Genomic DNA, 9634 nt, shown 5'->3' on the forward strand with positions numbered 1-9634 from the left:
TGGAGAGGAACAAGCAGGATTTCTCTGAATTTACACGTCAACTTCTCTTCTGGACCAAAGATTGTATTCAGAGGGCCACATCTCTCTAGTCCTGCCTTGTTCTGGTACCACATCTCTTTTGATGTTGTGTGTGATATAAAAATGGGCATCTGTTTCAAATTCTCCAGACCCAAAGTGGTAAGTGCCAGCCTAATATTTCTGCTCTAACTAGTGCTGAAATACCCTTTCACTTGTCCAGCACTGTAGGAGTCTGCCCTGGCTGATGGCTTTTGGAGTAAGCTCTAAATGTGCAAACACCCAGGTGCAGCTTCATAGCAGATGTGATCTTTCCCTTTCTCTCCAGTCATGGCAGCATGAAGGAAAACCAGGGAATCTAAAAGACTCACCATCAGATGTATCAAAGAACTAATAAATATATATTTTTTTGACTATTTTCTAGCCAGTCCTGAATGGAAGTTCAACTTTGCTGTTCAGTCACTCAGCTGCTGAGGGTTGCTATGCACTGTTATGGCTGACTGGGGACACTGCTGTGCATTTTCTCATAGGAACCCACACTTTGCACAGCTCCAGCATGTCACTGTCCTGCCAGAACCACGGGTATGAGACTGCTCCATCCTGATGAGCATCTCTGGTTGTGGTCAGTACCGAATAATTCACAGAGTGGTGCCAGGAGCCCCAACCCTTGGAGTTTCTCCTACTGACCATACACAAAAAATGTTTGACACTGGTGGTTTTTTAGTGTTTATTTAATTAAAAATTATTACCTATAGCTCTGTTTCCTCTCATTGTACAAACAAACCTAACACTGGTCTCAGGCTCTCTGGACACTGGTCTAGGTGATGTTTTAGGGTAGTAAAACTGAGTGCATCAGATCCATTAGGTGCTGTGTAAAATAAGTGGTTTCTGTGGATAAGTGATTGTGATTGCAGATCTGAATGATGAAAAATGGGGTGAGTAACAACCTGGATCACGTATCATTTTTCCTGTCTTTATTTTATCATTCCTTATGCATTTGCTCTGAACAAAGCCAAAGCCTTCCTCTTTCCACAGCAATGTCTCACTGCTGCTGGTCATTTTTTTGGTCATTCGGCCTCTGAAAGATCACTTCTACCCAGGCAATCAGTCTATCTGACAGGGATTTGTACTGCTGTGTCTTCCTACTTGCCATGTAAAAAATAGAGCCCTTGATGGGCTCCACAGAGCTGCTGGCACCTCTTCCTTTAGGGATGGGTTGTGGGGAAGCTTTGTCAAGGAGGGTTTAGTTTCAGTTTTCTTTTTTATCTCAATACCTGACATAACACTCCACACGTCCTGCTAGACATGCTGCAATCGGTCCAGTCTGCGCCAGGCAAGAGTTTAGACATTTCAGGTGTCATCCATCCTTCATATCTCGTGCATGCCTTTCCTTTCATGAGCCCAGCAGATGCCTTTAATTGCCAGCCTTTGCTTCTTGGCTTTCCAAGGAGCAGCAGAGGAACTATGGAGTCCCTCTGGCGAAGGATGAAACGAAGGGGCCCAGCAGTGTTATGACATTTTCTTGCACTGAATTGGCTTTGGGAAGAATGGCCTCTTTCCTCCTGTTAGATAAGCACAGAAATCTTAAGCAGATGCTTGCAAAACATCAAACAAATATATACTTTAAAAAAATAAATATAGGCTATACCCACATGCCCCATAATCTGGCCAATATTCAGCCACCGCTGACAGGATCTAGCCTTTCTCTGGAGAAGCCTGGAGGAAAAGGAAAACCCGCAGTCTAGTCACTCCTCAGCAGGACTAGAACTGGCTCCTCCACCATCCCAGAGCCCAGCATGGCCATGCCAGCAGCTGGTGGCAAATTTCCAACCCGCCCTGTTTTCAGCAACTAGAGGGAAATGCAACCCTTCTCTCTTGGGTGCTTAAACAGACTTTAATCTGTTTAAGTTTCTCCCTAAATCAGCACTGCAGAATGCAAAGGGGAATTTAATGCCATAGGGAAGAAGGTGCAGCAGTTTCAAAAGCCTAAACTGCCAAAAACAAGAAGAAAAGGTGTTTTCTTTAGTGCATACGTAAGACTTGTAACCCTTATGCTCCTGATTTCTAGAGCAGAAATAATAGAGGGGATTTCTTCTGGTTCCCTCACACTGAAAGCCACAGGTTTATGGAAAAGCTGGATGGAAGTACATTCACTGGGAAGTGTGAGACAGAATTTATTTCAAGAAGTCCCCCTTCCCTCAACCCTTTGTTAAAACAACATTAAAGAACATTACTGGTGCCAAGGGAAGGACTTTGAAGAACCTGCTGGAGTTCAGGTCACTCATGTAATCCTCATCCAACTCCTGGTGTGGACGGGTTGTGGTACCAGCTTTCATCAGCTCATGCACCACATCCTGCACAGCTCCTGCCCCGTCGATGCCCTGAACGGGTGATGCAATTTGTTTTCTTGGCTCAGAGTGGTGCTGGGCCTTCTTTATTCCTTATTGCTCAGCCTGTTAGGAAACTCTTCAAAATAGTCATGGTATCATGTGCTTTCTGCAGCAGTGTTGCTTGTGACTGCTTCACAAACGTTCATCAGATCACTTCATGTGTTCCCAAGGGGCACGGCATGATGTTTCACAGCATGGGAATCTAGACTGAAAACTTCAGAGGCGCATTTTCACTTTAGATGCTCTGTTTCACCTATTTAAAATGTGATTTTTGCACTGTGCTGTGATTTCAGGGAACTGCTGTACCAGTAAATTCAATGTACTAGGATCACTCCCAATCTCTGGGACAAAGTGGCACGAAATGTCTCCTGTCCCTACTGGTTTACCCTCCTCAACTGAACAGATGCCTGCAAATGGCTTGTTAGAAACACCCTCCAGACAAATGAGCTTCCAACTGATTTCAAAGGTTAGTTTGGGAGGGTACTAGATGGCCTGAGCCAAGATACACATGCGTATTTATATATATAAATGTATAAATATATATACACATATACACTAAGTAGTAAAGGCAGGTATTTGGGTTACAGTTCCAAATGCAGCTGTGAGTGCTCAGAAGCTCCTGCCCCTCAGCTCTTGCCTCAGGTTCCAGTGCCACCACCAAGGCTGCATACAAAAAGTAGGAAATTTGGGGCAGATGAGCAGTATTTGATCTTTCCTGACTCTGGGCTGATTTTGCAAGTATAGTAATGCTTTACTGTAGTGCTGCTTTGTATAGTGTTTTGTACATGTATGCACACCTATCTATACATGCACACATGTACAGTGACATCCTTGCCTCTGAGCAGTGGGTTTTAATTCTGGGTTTTCCCTTATCGTCCTTAATGATTGCAGAAAATCAGTGCAGTTGGAATTTGAACTGCCACAGGACCAGCTGGCTTTGGCACCACACCTCTGCTGAATCCCAAGTCCTCAGAAAGTTATTTATCACACCACAGACAGAGTTGTGCTGCCTGCCCACTCTGCTGGGAATATTCCCTATCCTTTGCCACTGGCATGATTCCCCAGGGAGAGCCCCACAGCTGTCAGAGCCAGTTGGATGCCTTGTTCTGCAACCAGCACTCATATTTATGGTGTATGGGGTAAAATCTTTATTCATAAAGCAGCAGCTTTAGCTTTTCATTGTCAGCGTGGATGTTGAACTAATCAGAAAGGGGAGCAGGGGAAGGGTGGGGACAGGAAAAGAGGAGTTTGTGGGAACATAACAATGTTAAAGAAAAAAACTCTGCTTGCTGTCAGTTAAGTCTCTCCATTAGTTACCTCTACCATTATGGATTCATTTTAAGATCCAGACTTCAATATACATAACTTTAAATCACTAACATCCTTCATGGCTCTGTGATTTGCTGGTTCCATATGTAGCCTCTTGGCCCATTGTGTTGGCACAGGTTCAACTCTTGTTCTTCCTTTGGGTTATGGTTTCCTCGCTTTGATGGGGGGGTTGGGAGGGGAAGAAGAGGGAGAGAGCAAGACAGGGATGGTGAGACAGAAGGTAAGTGATGGTAAAGAGGGAAGGGATGGGAGGAAAGGAGAAGAGCACAAGGAAAAGTAGAAATAATACAAAGAGAGAAACAGTTTAAAATAAATTAGAAAAAGTAAAGAAGCAGTGTGGAAAGAGCAGAAAGAGGAAAACAGTGAGAGGTGTTGTCATGAGCAGCTATCCCCACCTTGCTGCTTGTGGCAGTGCTGGGATGCTGTGGAGTGGGAGGAGAGGGCTGATACAGCCTTTCCCAAGCTCCTGGAGTGGCAGTGCCAGCCTGCCCCTCATCCCCGTGTCAGGCTGCCCTCGTCCCCTTGCAAGCAGGTTCAGTCTGTGCCTGAACTTTATAATTAAGCTCGCTGAGATTTTGCTTGGGGTCTGGGCTGACAGCTGTATTGAATTTTGGTTTATTGTGTGATTTATCAGGGCCATCGATGGGTGTTTGGATGATTTAGTGCTGCAAAAATACCTTGGAATGCAATGCACAGCAATATCTGCATTATTAATAACAATAATAATAAAGATAAATGTCCCTCCTCAGAGCTTGCAATGGCTGTGCCACTCAATTTAACATTTTAACAGTGGCATGTGGCCTCTCCATGGCACCTGGTAGCGTCTGATGGATTTGAGCAGGCAAAGAAAAGATTATTTGTCAAACACTCTGCCTCAACTGTACAGTATTTTGAAAGCTCCAGGTCAGAGCAGCCTGAGCTGCATTCCTGTCCCTGACATCCATCGAGACTGAACTTTGTCATGTTATTAAGCTGTCAGCAGTGCTGGGGTGTTATTTGGATTTCTGGTGGGAACTCCTTGCACATGCTTGGGGTGCTCTAGTGGGATTATATCAACACCATTGTAAAACACACACAAATGAACTGTGCTGTAATTACCACATGAAGACCTCACTTGGCTGGGTTAATCAGCAGAGAATGGAAATACCAGATAAACACAAATGGCCCACCAGGATGTTTATTTCAGGGGCAACAATGCCATTGTTTCCTAGGAGACCAGCCTGATTCTGGGGCTCCTCTGTCAGCCAAACCACTGACTGCTCATCTGTGCCATGGAGGAGCAACATGGAGCTCTGCTCCACCGTCTGCACCAGCACCCAACAGACCAGCAGGACCAGGGCTGGGAAGAGTAGAGTGACCAGAGTATTTACAGGTATTCCAAATATCTGTGATGCTTGATTAAAATAAAATAAAAGAAAAAGTTTTCTCTACACCCTTGCACCAGTTCCACTCAAAATCTGCTTTGCATGAGAGTCCTGTGCCCACAAGGTAGGACAGAGGCTGCTTTCTGCCCACCCCTCCTCACGATGCTCTCTGAAGTGGAAGGGGCAATTATGGCTTTATCAGTTCCAGCTGCCTGTCAGGAAGGGAAGGCTTGGGAAAAGCAGTTGTCTGGGGTGGCTTGTTATGTTGCTCACCATTCAACAAATCACATTTTAACATACTTCTATGATTTGCTTTTTTGGGAGAGACACAACCTGAATTAAATTGACTGCACTTCCCAGTGCCAGAAGTCACAGTGGCCAAGTGGGACCTTGGTAGCACCAACCACCCTGGGCAGTGCAGAGATTGTCCCTCCTTTCTCTGCCCAGTATGCTGTTCTTGTTTTACCTACAGAGCCCCTGGGGTCTGTGACCGACACTATGGAGGTTGGTTTGCTAGGCAAATACTGAGCTGCTGGAAAATGTCCTTGTCCCAGCTGTTTGCTACAACTTCCACAACTCTGTCCACGGGTTTAGGGGTTTCCTGAGCACTCCTTGACTCAAGAATGGTGTTTATCCAGAGTATTTTGCATGAGCAGTGAGAACCTGTCTGGCTCTGTCAGGAGGTGATGGCAGAGCACATGGTTAATTCCTTCCTCTGAAAATACTACAGGAAATCATAAGGGATGGTGGCAAATAATCCATGGGTAACGCCAGCAAGCTTTGAAAGAGGTTTTCCACACAGTCTGACATCCTGTCATAGTAATAGCAATAAAATAATGAAAATATATGACACTATATGCAAATAATATAGTAAGTTCTTGAAGCCACTTGCTACTCCCATGACTTTGCAATCCAAATGAAATAAAGATTTCATGCTGGAACCTCTATTTGCAGAGAGACAATTGTCCAGAGATGTTCACTCATCACTCAAATGGTCAGGTTAATAGCTCCTCTCCCAGATACCATATGAAGAACAGGACCCTCAGTCCCTTCCCATTCCTGGCTCACAGGAGGGTTTTCTCCTCCACAGAAAGGAAGAAGAGGGGAAAAGGTGGTGGCTGTGTCAAGAGAAACCTAGGGACAGTGAGCTAGGGTGACACAGTCAGAGCCAAAGAGAATGATGTTTCCTTAGGGCCTTTTTTGCCATCTGCTGGTTCTCCAGGAAAAAATGACCATGCTCTGACCATTTTCAGACCATGCTCTGTAAACCTCCTCTCTGAGTCCCCAAGTGCTCCATTATTTCTGGGACCATGTAGGACACCAGACACTGAATAACCGTGATAATCTCGTTGCCATTTCTTCCTTCCTGACGTTTGCCACATCTCCCTGTGCCATGTTCCCTTTTAGCTCTTGATCTCCCATCTCATGCCGAGGGTTGAGGTCCACCATGCATTGGGGCTAAATAATGCAATTGATAAATAACACTGACCAAGAAGCCCTTATCCCTTCAGTGCCACCACCACTGCAGCAGCCTGTGGTGGTTTAGTCCCAGCCAGCTGCTGAGCACTGTGCAGGCATTCGCTCAATCCCCCAGTGGGGTGGGGGAGAGAATCGGAAGGGTAAAGTGAGAAAACTTGTGGGTTAAGAAATAGATTCATTGGTAAATAAAAACCCATGCACACAAACAAAACAAACCATTAACCATTTCCCATGGGCAGGCAGGTGTTCAGCCATCCCAGGAAAGCAGGCCTCCATCACATGTAACAGTGATTGAGAAGACAAATGCTGTCATTCCAAACATTCAGCCTTCCTTCTTTCTTCTGAAACAGGATGCCTTATGATCTGGGATATCCCTTGGATCAGTTGGGGTCAGCTGTCCCAGCTGTGTCCCCTCACAATTCCTTGTGCACTCCCAGTCTCCTCACTGGTGGGGTAGGGTGAGGAGCAGAAAAAGCCTTGGCTGTTGTGTAAGCCCTGCCCATCAATAACAAAAACAGCCCTGTGTTGTCAACGCTGTTTCCAGCACAAACCCAAACCAGCCCCATCCTAGCTACTGCGAAGAAAATTAACTCTATCCCAGCCGAAACCAACACACAGCCAAAGGGATGGACATTGCAGGTCTGCTCCGCTCCTGCTTTTATCCACTCTGTAACAAGGCCAGGGAAATCCTGATGTCGTCACTGAGTGTGGTCCATCACCTGCAGAGACCTAGTCAGGAACATCTTGCTGCACAGGTGACTTGAGGTCCCAGGGGAACAGCTAAATGCTATCGTCACGTTCCAAAAATTTGAATGCACAGCTCATAGATCTTGTATGTGTGGCTCCCAGTTAAAAGATCTTCTGAGCAGTGTGTATCCAAGATGAAAACATTTTTCAGCCCAAAGGAAATTCCCACTAAAAAACGTAATCCTGTCAAAATTTTCCAAATAAAATTTCTGGTTTGGACATGCACTCAAAACCCCACCAAAACAGTTAATCTTCATTTACTAACCAGGATACTAAAGTTGGATATCTCATTGAAATTCAGCATTTGGAAATTAAATTACATTTTTAAGTGAAACAGCATCTCAAAAGGAATTGTTCCTTCCAGGGCACCAGAATAGGCTATGTTTGGTTGACAGTTGTCACCTGCTTGCTTTACTCATTTGCTGTCCTCTGGCATGTGGCGAACATCTTTTGTGTCTCAGCAATATTGTGGCCAGCAGAACCAGGGAAGTGACTCAGTCCCTCTGTGCTGGGCAGTGGTGAGACCACACCTTGAATCCTGGGTTCAGTTTTGGGCCCCTCATGATGAGAAAGACATTGAGGGGTTCGAGCATGCCCAGAGAAGGGAACGGAGCTGGGGAAGGGTCTGGAGCACAAGTCTGATGAGGAGCAGCTGAGGGAGCTGGGAGGCTCAGCCTGGAGAAAAGGAGGCTCAGGGGGAACCCTCTTGCTCTCTACAGACACGTGAAGAGAGATTGTGGAGAACTGGGTGTTGGTCTCTTCACCCAAATAACAAGCAAGAAGATAAGGGGAAATGGAAAGTTGCTTCAGGGGCAGTTTGGATATTAGGAAAATTTTCTTCACAGAAGGGGTTGTGAAACATTGGAACAGACTGCCCAGGGTAGTGGTGGAGTAACCATTCCTGGAGGTATTTAAAAGATGTATAGATGTGACACCTTGGGATGTGGTTTAGTGGTGGCATTGGCAGGGTTGGGTTAATGGTTGGACTTGACCTGAAAGGTCTTTTCCGATATAAACGCTTATTCTGTGACTCTGTGGTAAATGATTACTGTTCTGGTCTCAGAGGGGTGGGCACAGGTAGCCCACAGCTTTGTTTTGGAGGTGATAAAAGCTGGCCAGATGCAGCTTGGATCACATATTTTGTTTCTTTGACTGCCGCCTGAAAAAATGCATGAGCACATAGTTATCCTTAAATCCATGATTGAAGTCAAGGGGATTATGTGGTCTGTTGATTTGGGATAGAGTTTAACATGTGCTTTAAGAGGTGCTCATTTGGTGTAGTGAATAGGAGCATTTCCACAGAACTTAGAGAGAGAGGTTCATGTAAATAAAAAAAAAAGCCAAGATCATGTAAAAGGTCAGTGTCACTGGACAGGGGTGACACAACAAGAGAAGCACCTTCAAATAACTTCCTCCTCTGAACAGCACTGACCAGCACCTTCAAAAGTAGTTCCTTTAAAGTCCCCACAGCTGGGTGCTAAAAATTAGTGAAAAATAAATTATTAGGGATATTTGAAACATAAAGATATGTAGACAACAGAATTTTGAGTAATGAGGAGTCATGGGGTGATGAATTGTTCACTATATAACCCATGTTTTCGTTGTGGTTTAATGAAATGTTTTAAGCAGGAAAATAAGAAAGTAAACACCTCTGCTCCCAGTATTCTTGAGAGCTGCATGTTTCATATGCTGCAGTACCAAGATTTCTTGTTTGGTACTTGCTTTATCTTTGCCATCAGTCAAGATCTCCGGCAGCCTCAGAAGGAAAGACATCGCATATTATATTCCTCATAGCTGCAAAACCAAAGAATTTCAGAGAAAATGCAGAGCTCACTTGTGAAAGAGGGTTGAAAGTGTTCCCCCACAAAAGAGAAAGTATTGTGACATTTGAAAGATTATTCTTCCTGGGACTCAAGGTTTTTACCAGTGATCTGCATCTGTAGCCTTTCCCAAAATACTCTGTCATCAAATGATTCAATGTCATCATCAAAGAATTTTTGGCTACTGACTTTCCTTTAATAATAGTTGAGCAGTTTAATGAAAGGAAAGGTCTGCATAGATTTCTTCCTAAATTGGATGAAATCCTGCCTTTTTTCTTTTTCTTTTTGGTAATATTTCTGCTCAGAGAAAATTATAGCCTCTGGTGCCAGTGATGTGCTCTGTATGATTTGTTTATTACAGCAGTTTTAACTGGAACCATGGGTGAGGGAGTATCATTATAAAATTCTTGATACCCCTCATATATTTGTGCAAACATAGTTGTGGGCACCGAAGGCAGTGGTGGAGATGCCAGTTTCAAAGCATTCTCTG

Source organism: Coloeus monedula, assembly GCF_965178545.1.
Source record: "Coloeus monedula genome assembly, chromosome: 2".
Taxonomy (NCBI): domain Eukaryota; kingdom Metazoa; phylum Chordata; class Aves; order Passeriformes; family Corvidae; genus Coloeus; species Coloeus monedula.